This window comes from Arachis hypogaea, unplaced genomic scaffold (genome assembly GCF_003086295.3).
Source record: "Arachis hypogaea cultivar Tifrunner unplaced genomic scaffold, arahy.Tifrunner.gnm2.J5K5 arahy.Tifrunner.gnm2.scaffold_37, whole genome shotgun sequence".
Classification (NCBI taxonomy): Eukaryota; Viridiplantae; Streptophyta; class Magnoliopsida; order Fabales; family Fabaceae; genus Arachis; species Arachis hypogaea.
Window position 1 is genome coordinate 63,949 of NW_027255472.1, and position 14,846 is coordinate 78,794.

The 14,846-nt window shown below is 39.6% G+C and overlaps 1 non-coding gene across 1 annotated transcript; it reads right to left on the bottom strand.

Annotated features, from left to right (window-relative positions):
- Positions 1–11,839: 11,839 nt before the first annotated feature.
- On the bottom strand, positions 11,840–11,947 carry LOC114927115 (small nucleolar RNA R71). The gene has a single exon (XR_003817513.1). It is a non-coding gene; the product is annotated as a small nucleolar RNA R71 (small nucleolar RNA).
- Positions 11,948–14,846: the final 2,899 nt, after the last annotated feature.

Sequence of the window (14,846 nt, forward strand, 5' to 3'; positions counted from 1 at the left end):
ATTCACTTGCTCCAAGTAAGGATATGATGTATTGGTATAGAATTGCTGAGACAGAATAACTGCTTATGGTTTTGTTTATGATTCTGATTCTGAGTTGTTAGAGAGTTAGCAAGTTGGGAAGCATTTAAGAGATGAATTAGATTTAGTCTTCCCTTATGACAGTTGCCTATTTATGGATTAGCGAGAATATAGTGTGAATGCTTGGTGGAAAAAAGTATATTCTCTACTTTATATTTTGCTTAGAATATCTCTACCTTTGTTTTGAAAATATTATCTTATATATTGAACTCTTTTGAATTTGCCTATAGAGGCTCTTATGTTTCTTTTGGGAGAGATTAGGAGGTACTATTGTCAACTATTTTCATACTGTACCTTAGCCGGCCTAAACTTCGCGGGTCGCGACTAGTGGCTATCTACTTATGTTATATATATCTATCTGTTATCTATCTCTTAATCTCCTTTATACCTCCGTATATCGTTTTCGACTTCACACTTTATCTTTTAGTTATCGAAACATGAGTGATACGCCTTCGCGATTTTATTTTTACTCTTTTCAGGCTTCTCGATTAATACTCCTTCTAATTATACTTATATTTATATATTAAAGATCCACCTGAGAGTCGTACCACCATAATATCATTGACTTATGACTCGAGCACAAGGATTTGAATATTAGCGTGTTACATAATGAAGGCGGGAGAGGTGGCGATCGTGGTGGCGATGGAGGATGATATGTTTTTTTATTAAACATTGGGGGTTTAGGATTAACAAATTTGGGGTTGATAATAAAGACAATGCCATGAGGAAGTGGAAGAAATGAGAGGTAAAGGGGAGAGAGAGAGAGAGAGAGAGAGAGAGAGGGGGGGGAGGAGATGAAACGGCCAAATGGTAATTGCTAAGGAGAGTGTATGCCACGTTTACATTTCGTTTGCCACATTAGACATTTCTGTTAATGAAGAATGTCTCTCTTGATGACTGGGTATTTCGTGCACGTTTTTAAATTATTAAAGGTTATTTTATCGATAATAAAAATGAAGGTCATTATTGTTAGCTTAATAATTCGGGGGCATGTTTGGTAGTTAACCCTATGATTAAAATTTATAACAAACAAAAATGAACTAATATTCGTTCTTAGTATTTGAGTGAGTATCTATTTATAAGTTAAAGATATAATTCAATTGTAAAATGAAATCAATCTAATGTTAAATAGTATCAACATGGAATTAATACGAGAATAACATACATTCTATATTAATTTATACTTATATACAATTTAATTATAATGATAAAATAAATTTAATATCAAACTAAATCAATACAAGATATACTGTGGTACTAAATTTATACCTAAATACAATCTAATCATAATGATAAAATCACCATTAATCTCTACATCCAAGTTATTTAATCAATCAAGTCCAACCAAGTAGCTTTAACTTAATTCACCTCTGTAAATCCGGTTAAATTAGTAGATAATTAGTCAGTAAATTAGTTTTTAATAAGAAGCATTAGAAATATAAAAATTATATCAAATTAGGATAGAGCTCATCAAAACGAGAATTTTGACACCAATTTCAAAGAAAACGGTCCAAGATTGGATCGGACGGGCCAAACCGGTTGAACCAGACCCGAATTAGGCGGTCGGTCCAACCGGACCCACACTTTAAATGAGCCCGAAAGCCCCTTTCTTCTTCATTTCACTTGCTGCATCGTGAAGAACCCTAGGGAGAAGAAAACACTTCCAAACCCTTACGGTAACCTTCCAACCCCCGTAACTTTTTCGTCCGAGCTCCGATCGCCGCACTGTTTGCAGCCACGCGTTCACCGCATTGAGCTCTACATTTTTACTGGAACAATTTCACTAGTAACTTGTTTAATCACTCTCAGCCCTCTTTTCTCCTAATTTTTGAATTTTTAATGGGAATGTTGAATTTCTTTGATTTCTGATATTTTAGGATCCAAATAGCTTGAGAAAAATGTTCACTCTTGCTTATGTGAAGCTTGGGTAAGGTGAGGATATGATAATTTTATTTTAATTTCATTGAATTTGAGCTTTGAGTATTAAATTGGATATATATGTGTTATGAATGTGTATTAGGTTGTGAATAAATAATTGGAGCTTGAAATTGTGAATATTAGAACTTGGAGGAAGCAGATTAGTTGAGGTTTTGAGGGCTGTGTTTTTTTAGGAAAATTGTCTTGGAATAATACTTGGGAATCAGCTAAGGTATGGTTTAGGTTTCTTGCATTTAATATATAATGTTCTGTGAAAACTTAGACTAGATGACCATAGGATAGGTTGGATTGCATGTGTATATTTAATGCTTAGTATCCTGTTGATGAATGATGAGCGGATAATTTATACGCTTTTTGGCATTGTTTTTAGTATGTTTTTAGTATGATCTAGTTAGTTTTTAGTATATTTTTATTAGTTTTTACTTAAAATTCACTTTTCTGGACTTTACTATGAGTTTGTGTGTTTTTCTGTGATTTCAGGTATTTTCTGGCTGAAATTGAGGGTTCTGAGCAAAAATCTGATTCAGAGACTGAAAAGGACTGCAGATGCTGTTGGATTCTGACCTCCCTGCACTCGAAGTGGATTTTCTGGAGCTACAGAAGCCCAATTGGCGCGCTCTCAACGGCATTGGAAAGTAGACATCCTGGGCTTTCCAGCAATGTATAATAGTCCATACTTTGCCCGAGATTTGATGGCTCAAACCGGCGTGGCAAAACAGCCTCAGAAATTCCAGCGTTTAACGCTGGAACTGGCATAAAACTTGGAGTTAAACGCCCAAACTGGCATGAGAACTGGCGTTTAACTCCAGAAAATGTCTCTACACATAAAAGCTTCAATGCTCAGCCCAAGCACACACTAAGTGGACCCAGAAGTGGATTTTTACGTCATTTACTCATTTCTGTATACCCTAGGTTACTAGTTTACTATTAATAGGATCTTTTGACATTGTATCTGTACCTCATGACACTTTACACGTTTCTCATTGTATTTTCTACAGCATGAGTCTCTAAACCCCATGGTTGGGGGTGAGGAGCTCTGCTGTGTCTTGATGGGTTAATGCAATTACTACTGTTTCTCATTCAATCATGCTTGCTTCCATTCTAAGATACTACTTGTTCTTAAATCGGATGAATGTGATGATCCATGACAATCATCATCATTCTCAACTATTAACGTGTGCCTGACAACCACCTCCGTTCTATCTTAGATTAAGTAGATATCTCTTGGATTCTTTAACCAGAATCTTCGTGGTATAAGCTAGAACTGATGGCGGCATTCAAGAGAATCCGGAAGGTCTAAACCTTGTCTGTGGTATTCTGAGTAGGATTCAAGGATTGAATGACTGTGACGAGCTTCAAACTCCTGAAGGCGGGGCGTTAGTGACAGACGCAAAAGAATCACTGGATTCTATTCCGGCCTGATTGAGAACCGACAGATGGATAGCCGTGCCGTGACAGGGTGCGTTGAACATTTCCACTCAGAGGATGGGAGGTAGCCATTGACAACGGTGAAACCCTACATACAGCTTGCCATGGAAGGAGCCTTGCGTGTTTGAAGAAGAAGACAGTAGGAAAGCAGAGGTTCAGAAGACAGAGCATCTCCAAAACCTCAACCTATTCTCCATCACTGCAATTCAAGTACCTGTTTTATGTTCTTTTGCTTCTTACAATCAATCCTGATAATTTCTGATATCCTGACTAAGATTTACAAGATAACCATAGCTTGCTTCAAGCCGACAATCTTCGTGGGATCGACCCTTACTCACGTAAGGTATTACTTGGACGACCCAGTGCACTTGCTGGTTAGTTGTGCGGGATTGCAAAAATGTGATTGCAATTTCGTGCACCAAGTTTTTGGCGCCGTTGCCGGGGATTGTTCGAGTTTGGACAACTGACGGCTTATCTTGTTGCTTAGATTAGGACTGTTTTGTTTTTGTTGGTTTAGAGTCTTTTAGTTGAGTCTAGTTTCATATTTTAAGTTTGGTGTCAATTGCATGCTTTTACTTTTCTTTTAGTTTTTCGATTTTGCATGTCCTTAGTCTCTTTTTGATCTATAAAAATTTCTAAGTTTGGTGTCCTCTTTGTGTTTTCCCCTTAAAAATTTTCGAAAATTAGTGTTTGATTTTCTAAAAGTTTTAAGTTTGGTGTCGATTTTGTTGTTTTTTTCTTTCCTCTTTTCAAAAATCAAATCTTTTTCATAAAAATTTTTCAATCATATCTTTTTAATTGCTCTTTTCAAAATCTTTTTAATTAACTAATTGATTCAGTTCTCAATTTGCTTTGATCTTATTTTCTTTTTGATTTTCGAATTTTTATCTTAATTTCCTTTTATCTTATTTTATTTTTCGTTTAATTAAAAAAAACAAAATATTTTATCTATTTGCAATCCATATCATTTCCCTTTATCCATTATGGACCTAAGTGGAATTGATCAGTCCAGAAGGACTCTGGGGTCTTATGCTAACCCCATTACAGCTGCATATGGGAGTAGCATCTGTACACCTCCCATCAAAGCAAGCAGTTTTGAGCTAAATCCTCAACTCATTATCATAGTGCAGCAAAATTGCCAGTATTCCGGTCTTCCACAGGAAGAGCCTACTGAGTTTCTGGCACAGTTCTTACAAATTGCTGACACAGTACATGATAAAGAGGTGGATCAGGATGTCTACAGACTATTACTGTTTCCATTTGCTATAAAAGATCAAGCTAAAAGGTGGTTGAATAACCAACCTACAGCAAGCATAAAGACATGGAAACAGTTATCAGACAAATTCCTGAATCACTTTTACCCTCCAAAGAGGATGACACAGCTAAGGCTGGACATCCAAGGCTTTAAACAAGAGGATAATGAATCCCTTTACAATGCCTGGGAGAGGTATAGAGGTATGCTAAGAAAATGCCCCTCTGAAATGTTTTCAGAGTGGGTACAGTTAGACATCTTCTACTATGGACTTACAGAAAAAGCTCAGATGTCTTTAGACCACTTAGCTGGTGGATCTATCCATATGAGGAAGACAATTGAAGAGGCTCAAGAGCTTATAGACACTGTTGCTAGAAATCAATATTTGTACTCTAGCAATGAGCTCTCTCCAAAAGAGGAAGTCATGACAGTAGTCACTGATCCTAATCCTCAAGAACAGATGATTGAGCTTAATCAACAATTGCTCCGGATGACAGAACAGTTAGCAGAATTTAAAGAAATGCTCCATGAAACTAAAGTTGCTAACAAGAACATAGAACTGCAGTTGAATCAATCAAAACAGCAAATATCTAAACAGATAACAGAGGAATGTCAAGCAGTTCAACTGAGGAGTGGGAAGACACTGAATAACACTGCTCAAAGTAGCAAAAAGCCAAACAAGGAACAATTGACAGGGGATAACCAAACCACTGTTCAAAATCCCTCTGAAGACAGTAAGAGCCCAGAGAGGAATGTTATTGGCGTTCAAACGCCAGAAAGGGAGGGAAAGCTGGCGTTAAACGCCCATTCCCTGTCCAGTTCTGGCGTTCAAACGCCAAAAAAGGGGGGAAAAGTTGGCGTTAAACGCCCATTTTCCACCCAATCCTGGCGTTCAGACGCCAAGGGAGGATCAGACACCTGAGAGTGCTGACAGTAATCCCTCTAACAAGGCTTCTTCAACCACTTCTGTAAGGAATAAACCTGCAGCATCTAAGGTTGAAGAATATAAAGCCAAGATGCCTTATCCTCAAAAACTCCGCCAAGCGGAACAGGATAAGCAATTTGCCCGCTTTGCAGACTATCTAAGGACTCTTGAAATAAAGATTCCGTTTGCAGAGGCACTTGAGCAAATACCTTCTTATGCTAAATTCATGAAAGAAATCTTAAGTCATAAGAAGGATTGGAGAGAAACTGAAAAAGTGTTTCTCACTGAAGAATGCAGTGTAGTCATTCTAAAAAGCTTACCAGAAAAGCTTCAAGATCCAGGAAGCTTTATGATACCATGCACATTAGAAGGTGCTTGCACCAAGACAGCCCTATGCGATCTTGGAGCAAGCATCAATCTAATACCTGCATCCACTATCAGAAAGCTTGGGTTGACTGGAGAAGTCAAACCAACCCGGATATGCCTCCAACTTGCTGATGGCTCCATTAAATATCCATCAGGCATAATAGAGGATATGATTATCAAGGTTGGGCCATTCACCTTTCCAACTGACTTTGTGGTGCTGGAAATGGAGGAGCACAAGAGTGCAACTCTCATTCTAGGAAGACCTTTCCTAGCAACTGGACGAACTCTCATTGATGTACAAAAAGGGGAAGTGACCCTGAGAGTCAATGAGGATGAGTTCAAGTTGAATGCTGTAAAAGCTATGCAGCATCCAGACACACCAAATGACTGCATGGGCGCTGACATTATTGACTCTCTGGTAGAAGAGATCAATATGACTGAAAGCCTAGAATCAGAGCTTGAGGACATCTTCAAAGATGCTCAACCTGATCCAGAAGAATCAGTGGGAACAAAGGAATTTTCAAAAATTCCTCAGGAGGAGGATAAGCCTCCCAAACCTGAACTCAAACCACTACCACCATCCTTGAAGTATGCATTTCTGGGAGAGGGTGACACTTTTCCAATGATTATAAGCTCTGCTTTAAATCCACAGGAAGAGGAAGCACTGATTCAAGTGCTAAGGACACACAAGACAGCTCTTGGGTGGTCCATAAGTGATCTTAAGGGCATTAGCCCAGCTAGATGCATGCACAAGATCCTGTTGGAGGATAATGTCAAACCAGTGGTTCAACCACAAAGAAGGCTAAATCCAGCCATGAAGGAGGTGGTGCAGAAAGAGGTCACTAAATTACTAGAGGCTGGGATTATTTATCCTATTTCTGATAGCCCCTGGGTGAGCCCTGTCCAAGTTGTCCCCAAAAAGGGAGGCATGACAGTGGTTCATAATGAAAAAAATGAACTGGTTCCTACAAGAACAGTCACAGGGTGGACATGTGTATTGACTACAGAAGGCTCAATACAGCCACCAGAAAGGATCATTTTCCTTTACCCTTCATAGACCAAATGCTAGAAAGACTAGCTGGTCATGATTACTACTGCTTTTTGGATGGCTATTCAGGTTACAACCAAATTGCAGTAGATCCTCAGGACCAAGAGAAAACATCATTTACTTGCCCTTCTGGCGTGTTTGCATACAGAAGGATGCCATTTGGTCTGTGTAATGCTCCTGCAACCTTTCAGAGATGCATGTTATCCATCTTCTCTGATATGGTGGAGAAATTCCTGGAAGTCTTCATGGATGACTTCTCAGTATATGGAGACTCATTCAGCTCCTGTCTTAACCACCTAGCACTTGTCCTGAAAAGGTGCCAAGAGACTAACCTGGTTTTAAACTGGGAGAAATGTCACTTTATGGTGACTGAAGGAATTGTCCTTGGGCACAAAATTTCAAGCAAGGGAATAGAGGTGGATAAGGCAAAGGTAGAGGTAATTGAAAAATTACCACCACCTGCCAATGTTAAGGCAATCAGAAGCTTTCTGGGGCATGTAGGATTCTACAGAAGGTTCATAAAGGATTTTTCAAAAATTGCAAAACCTTTGAGTAACCTGCTAGCTGCTGACACTCCATTTGTGTTTGACACACAGTGTCTGCAGGCATTTGAGACCCTGAAAGCTAAGCTGGTCACAGCACCAGTCATCTCTACACCAGATTGGACATTGCCATTTGAACTAATGTGTGATGCCAGTGACCATGCCATTGGTGCAGTGTTGGGACAGAGGCATAACAAGCTTCTGCACGTCATTTATTATGCCAGCCGTGTTCTAAATGACGCACAGAAGAATTACACAACCACAGAAAAAGAGTTACTTGCAGTGGTCTATGCCATTAACAAGTTTAGATCCTATCTAGTGGGATCTAAAGTGGTTGTGTACACTGACCATGCTGCTCTTAAATACTTACTCACAAAGTAGGATTCAAAACCCAGGCTTATAAGATGGGTGTTGCTTCTGCAAGAGTTTGATATAGAAATAAGAGATAGAAAAGGGACAGAGAACCAAGTAGCTGATCATCTGTCCCGAATAGAACCAGTAGCTGGGGCGTCTGATGAGCGGATAATTTGTACACTTTTTGGCATTATTTTTAGTATGTTTTTAGTATGATCTAGTTAGTTTTTAGTATATTTTTATTAGTTTTTAGTTAAAATTCACTTTTCTAGACTTTACTATGAGTTTGTGTGTTTTTCTGTGATTTCAGGTATTTTCTGGCTGAAATTGAGGGACCTGAGTAAAAATCTGATTCAGAGACTGAAAAGGACTGCAGATGCTGTTGGATTCTGACCTCCCTGCACTCGAAGTGGATTTTCTGGAGCTACAGAAGCCCAATTGGCGCGCTCTCAACGGCGTTGGAAAGTAGACATCCTGGGCTTTCCAGCAATATATGATAGTTCATACTTTGCCCAAAATTTGATGGCCCAAACCGGCGTACAAAGTCACCCTCAGAAATCCCAGCGTTAAACGCCGGAACTGGCACCAAAATGGGAGTTAAACGCCCAAACTGGCATAAAAGCTGGCGTTTAACTCCAAGAAGAGTCTCTACACGAAAATGCTTCATTGCTCAGCCCAAGCACACACCAAGTGGGCTCGGAAGTGGATTTTTATGTCATTTACTCATCTCTGTAAACCTTAGGCTACTAGTTCTCTATAAGTAGGACCTTTTACTATTGTATTGAGACATCGGGGGTAGCTATCCTTGTTTTGATGCTATCTTAGATCACTAGGAGGCTGGCCATTCGGCCATGCCTAGACCTTGTTCTTATGTATTTTCAACGGTGGAGTTTCTACACACCATAGATTAAGGTGTGGAGCTCTGCTGTACCTCGAGTATTAATGCAATTACTATTGTTCTTCTATTCAATTCCGCTTGTTCTTGTTCTAAGATATCACTTGTTCTTCAACTTGATGAATGTGATGATCCGTGACACTCATCATCATTCTCACCTATGAACGTGTGACTGACAACCACCTCCGTTCTACCTTAGATTGGGTGAATATCTCTTGGATTCTTTAACCGGAATCTTCATGGTATAGGCTAGAACTGATGGCGGCATTCAAGAGAATTCGGAAGGTCTAACCTTGTCTGTGGTATTCTGAGTAGGATTCAATGATTGAATGACTGTGACGTGCTTCAAACTCCTGAGGGCGGGGCGTTTGTGACAGACGCAAAAGAATCACTGGATTCTATTCCGGCCTGATTGAGAACCGACAGATGGATAGCCGTGCCGTGACAGGGTGCGTTGAACATTTCCACTGAGAGGATGGGAGGTAGCCACTGACAACGGTGAAACCCTTGCATACAGCTTGCAATGGAAAGGAGTAAGAAGGATTGGATGAAGACCGTAGGAAAGCAGAGAGACAGAAGGGAAGGCATCTTCAGACGCTTATCTGAAATTCCTACCAATGAATTACATAAGTATCTCTATCTTTATCTTTATGTTTAATTCGCATACCACCATACCCATTTGAGTTTGCCTGAGTAAGATTTACAAGGTGACCATAGCTTGCTTCATACCAACAATCTCTGTGGGATCGACCCTTACTCGCGTAAGGTTTATTACTTGGACGACCCAGTACACTTGCTGGTTAGTTGTGCGAAGTTGTGTTTATGCCATGGTATTGAACACCAAGTTTTTGGATTCATTACCGGGGATTATTTGATTTGTGAAAAGTAGTGATCACAATTTCGCGCTACCAAGTTTTTGGCGCCGTTGCCGGGGATTGTTGAGTTTGGACAACTGACGGTTCATCTTGTTGCTTAGATTAGGTATTTTTCTTCAGAGTTCTTAAGAATGAATTCTAGTGTTTCAAGGTGATGTTCTTATCATCACCAAAGCTGATTGATCTTCATCAATTTAGCTCTTGAATGCAATGTTCTGCTGAAGCTTGGCTAGCCATGTCTAATTCCTTTAGATTGAAGCTTTAGACTAACATTGCATGATTCCTGGGATTCTCATTAAGAATTTTGATACCTTTATTTTCTTTTCCACTTAATTTTCGAAAAACACAAAAAAATTTACAAAATCATAAAAACAAAAAAATATTCTATGTTTCTTGTTGAGACACTAGTTTCATTTTAAGTTTGGTGTCAATTGCATGCATTCATTCATGTGTCTTAGTGATCTTCAAGAGGTTCTTGATGATTTCTTACTCTAATCTTTAAATTCTCTTGACTTGAGTGTTTTGTGTGTCTCATATGCATTCTCATTAGTGTCAGTAGTATACAAACTGTTAAGTTTGGTGTTTTGCATGCATTGTTATTTGATTCTTGTTGCATTTTGATTTTTCCTTATTATTAAAAATCCAAAAATATTTTTAATTTGTGTCATCTCAAGTCAATAATACAGAGAATTGAAGATTCAGGACATACAGCAGAGGAATTACACAGAAAAAGCTGGGCGTTCAAAACGCCCAGTGAAGAAGGACAGACTGGCGTTTAAACGCCAGCCAGGGTACCTGGTTGGGCGTTTAAACGCCAGCCAGGGTACCTGGTTGGGCGTTTAACGCCCAAAAGGGTATAGTTTTGGGCGTTAAACGCCAGAATGTGCACCATTCTGGGCGTTTAACGCCAGGATGGCACAAGAGGGAAGATTTTGTTTTCAATGCAATTTTTTTTCAAGTTTTCAAGGTTTTTCAAAATCAAATCTTTTTCAAATCATATCTTTTCAATCATATGTTTTCAAAATCAATTTCTTTCTATTTTTAAAATACTTGCTATCAATCAATGATTTGATTCAACATTTCAAGTATGTTGCCTTTTCTGTTGAGAAAGGTTTAATGTTTGAATCATATCTTTTCTTGTTAGCCAAGTTTTTAATTTTCAAAATCAAATCTTTTTAAAAAATGTTTTTCAAATCATATCTTCTCAATCACATTTTTTTTAAAACTAATCATATCTTCTTAACCACATCTTTTTCAAAATAGCTTTCAATCAAATCTTTTTGATTTCTAATTTCAAATTCGTTTTCAAAAATCACTTGGTTTCTTTCCCACTTTTATTTTCGAAAATTAATAAGTGTTTTTCAAAATGTTTTTAAAAATCTTTCACTCAATTTTCGAAAATTACTTCCCTTCTTCTCACATCCTTCTATTTATGGACTAACACTATTCCTTAATGCAAAATTCGAACTCCATCTCCTTTGATAAGTTCGAATTTTCTACTTCTGTCTTCTACTTTTCTTTTCCTCTGACACCTAAAGGAATCTCTATACTGTGACATAGAGGATTCCACATTTTCTTGTTCCCTTCTCTTTCTTATGAGCAGGAGTAAAGACAAAAGCATTCTTGTTGAGGCTGATCCTGAACCTGAAAGGACCTTGAAGAGAAAGCTAAGAGAAGCCAAAGCACAACTCTCTGTAGAGGACCTAACAGAAATCTTCAAAGAAGAAGAACTCATGGCAGCCGAAAACAACAACAATGCCAACAATGCAAGGAAGGTGCTGGGTGACTTTACTGCACCTACTCCCGACTTCTATGGGAGAAGCATCTCTATCCCTACCATTGGAGCAAACAACTTTGAGCTTAAGCCTCAATTAGTTTCTCTAATGCAACAGAATTGCAAGTTCCATGGACTTCCATTGGAAGATCCTCATCAGTTTTTAGCTGAGTTCTTGCAAATCTGTGACACTGTCAAGACTAATGGGGTTGACCCTGAGGTCTACAGACTTATGCTATTCCCTTTTGCTGTAAGAGACAAAGCTAGAACATGGTTGGACTCACAACCTAAAGAAAGACTGGACTCTTGGGAAAAGCTAGTCAATGCCTTCTTGGCAAAGTTTTTTCCACCTCAAAAATTGAGTAAGCTTAGAGTGGAAGTCCAAACCTTCAGACAGAAGGAAGGAGAATCCCTCTATGAAGCTTGGGAAAGATACAAACAACTAATCAGAAAGTGTCCTTCTGATATGCTTTCTGAATGGAGCATCATAGGTATTTTCTATGATGGTCTCTCTGAACTATCCAAAATGTCTTTGGATAGCTCTACTGGAGGATCTCTTCATCTGAAGAAGACGCCTACAGAAGCTCAAGAGCTAATTGAAATGGTTGCAAATAACCAATTCATGTACACTTCTGAAAGAAATCCTGTGAACAATGGGACTAGTCAGAAGAAAGGAGTTCTTGAGATTGACACTCTGAATGTCATATTGGCTCAGAACAAAATATTGACTCAACAAGTCAATATGATTTCTCAAAGTCTGTCTGGAATGCAAAGTGCACCAAGCAGTACTAAAGAGGCTTCATCTGAGGAAGAAGCTTATGATCCTGAGAACCCTTCAATGGAAGAGGTGAATTACATGGGAGAACCCTATGGAAACACCTATAATTCTTCATGGAGAAATCATTCAAATTTCTCATGGAAGGATCAACAGAGACCTCAACAAGGTTTCAACAATAATAATGGTGGAAAAACAGGTTTAGCAATAGCAAGCCTTTCCCATCATCTTCTCAGCAACAGACAGAGAGTTCTAAGTAGAATACCTCTGACTTAGCAACCATGGTCTCTGATCTAATCAAAACCACTCAAAGTTTCATGACTGAAACAAGGTCCTCCATTAGAAACTTGGAGGCACAAGTGGGTCAGCTGAGCAAGAAAATTACTGAACTCCCTCCTAGTACTCTTCCAAGCAATACAGAAGAAAATCCACAAGGAGAGTGCAAGGCCATCAACATGGCCGAATTTTGGGAGGAAGGAGAGGCAGTGAACGCCACTGAGGAAGACCTCAATGGACGTCCACTGGCCTCCAATGAGTTCCCCAATGAGGAACCATGGGAATCTGAGGCTCAAAATGAGACCATAGAGATTCCATTGGACTTACTTCTGCCATTCATGAGCTCTGATGAGTATTCTTCCTCTGAAGAGGATGAGTATGTCACTGAAGAGCAAGTTGCTAAATACCTTGGAGCAATCATGAAGCTAAATGACAAGTTATTTGGAAATGATGCTTGGGAGGATGAACCCCCTTTGCTCACCAAAGAACTGGATGACTTGTCTAGGCAGAAACTGCCTCAAAAGAGACAGGATCCTGGGAAGTTTTCAATACCTTGTACCATAGGCACCATGACCTTCAAGAGGGCCTTGTGTGACTTAGGGTCAAGTGTAAACCTCATGCCTCTCTCTGTAATGGAGAAGCTAGGGATCTTTGAGGTGCAAGCTGCAAAAATCTCACTAGAGATGGCAGACAATTCAAGAAAACAAGCCTATGGACTTATAGAGGATGTTTTGGTAAAAGTTGAAGACCATTACATCCCTACTGATTTCATAGTCCTAGAGACTGGGAAGTGCATGGATGAATCCATCATCCTTGGCAGACCCTTCCTAGCCACAGTAAAGGCTGTGATTGATGTTGATAGAGGGGAATTGATCATTCAAGTGAATGAAGAATCCTTTGTGTTTAAGGCTCAAGGATACCCCTCTGTCATCATGGAGAGTAAGCATGAAGAGCTTCTCTCAAAACAGAGCCAAACAGAGCCCCCACAGTCAAACTCTAAGTTTGGTGTTGGGAGGCCACAACCAAACTCTAAGTTTGGTGTTGAACCCCCACATTCAAACTCTAAGTTTGGTGTTGGGAGGTTCCAACATGGCTCTGAGCATTTCTGAGGCTCCATGAGAGTCCTCTGTCAAGCTACTGACATTAAAGAAGCGCTTGTTGGGAGGCAACCCAATGTCATATTTTATCTATTTTCTTTTGTTATTTTATATTTTTTGTAGGTTGATGATCATAAGAAGTCACAAAATCAATGAAAAAATCAAAAACAGAATGAAAAACAGAAAGAAAAATAGCACACCCTGGAGGAGAGCGTACTGGCGTTTAAACGCCAGTGAGGCTAGCTGTTGGGCGTTTAACGTCCAGTCTGGCACCATTCTGGGCGTTTAACGCCAGAAAGGGGCACTAGACTGGCGTTAAACGCCAGAAAAGGGTAAGAAGCTGGCGTTAAACGCCAGAAATGGGCACCAGCCCGGCGTTTAACGCCAGAATTGGCACAAAACGAGATTTTGCTTGCCATTTGGTGCAGGGATGACTTTTCCTTGACACCTCAGGATCTGTGGACCCCACAGGATCCCCACCTACCCCACCACTCTCTCTCTCTTCTTCACCCATTCATCAATCAACTCACCACCTCTTCCCCAAAAAACCCTTCACCTATCAAATCCCATCTTTCTCTTCACCACTCACATCCATCCTTCATAAAACCCCACCTACCTCACCATTCAAATTCAAACCACTTTCCCACCCAAACCCACCCTCACTTGACCGAACCTTACCCTTCCCCCTCTCCTATATAAACCCATCTTCACTCCTTCATTTTCACACAACCTAAACACCACTTCTTCCCCTTCTTGGCCGAAAACAAAGGGTCTTTCCATCTCCTTCATTTCTTTTTCTTCTACTCTCTTCTTTCTTAATTTGCTCGAGGACGAGCAAACCTTTTAAGTTTGGTGTGGTAAAAGCATTGCTTTTTGTTTTTCCATAACCATTTATGGCATCCAAGGCCGGAGAAACCTCTAGAAAGAGGAAAGGGAAGGCAAAAGCTTCCACCTCCGAGTCATGGGAGATGGAAAGATTCATCTCAAGGGTGCATCAAGACCACTTCTATGAAGTTGTGGCCTTGAAGAAGGTGATCCCCGAGGTTCCTTTTTCACTCAAAAAGGGTGAATATCCGGAGATCCGACATGAGATCCGAAGAAGAGGTTGGGAAGTTCTTACCAACCCCATTCAACAAGTCAGAATCTTGATGGTTCAAGAGTTCTATGCCAATGCATGGATCACCAAGAACCATGATCAAAGTGTGAACCCAGATCCAAAGAAT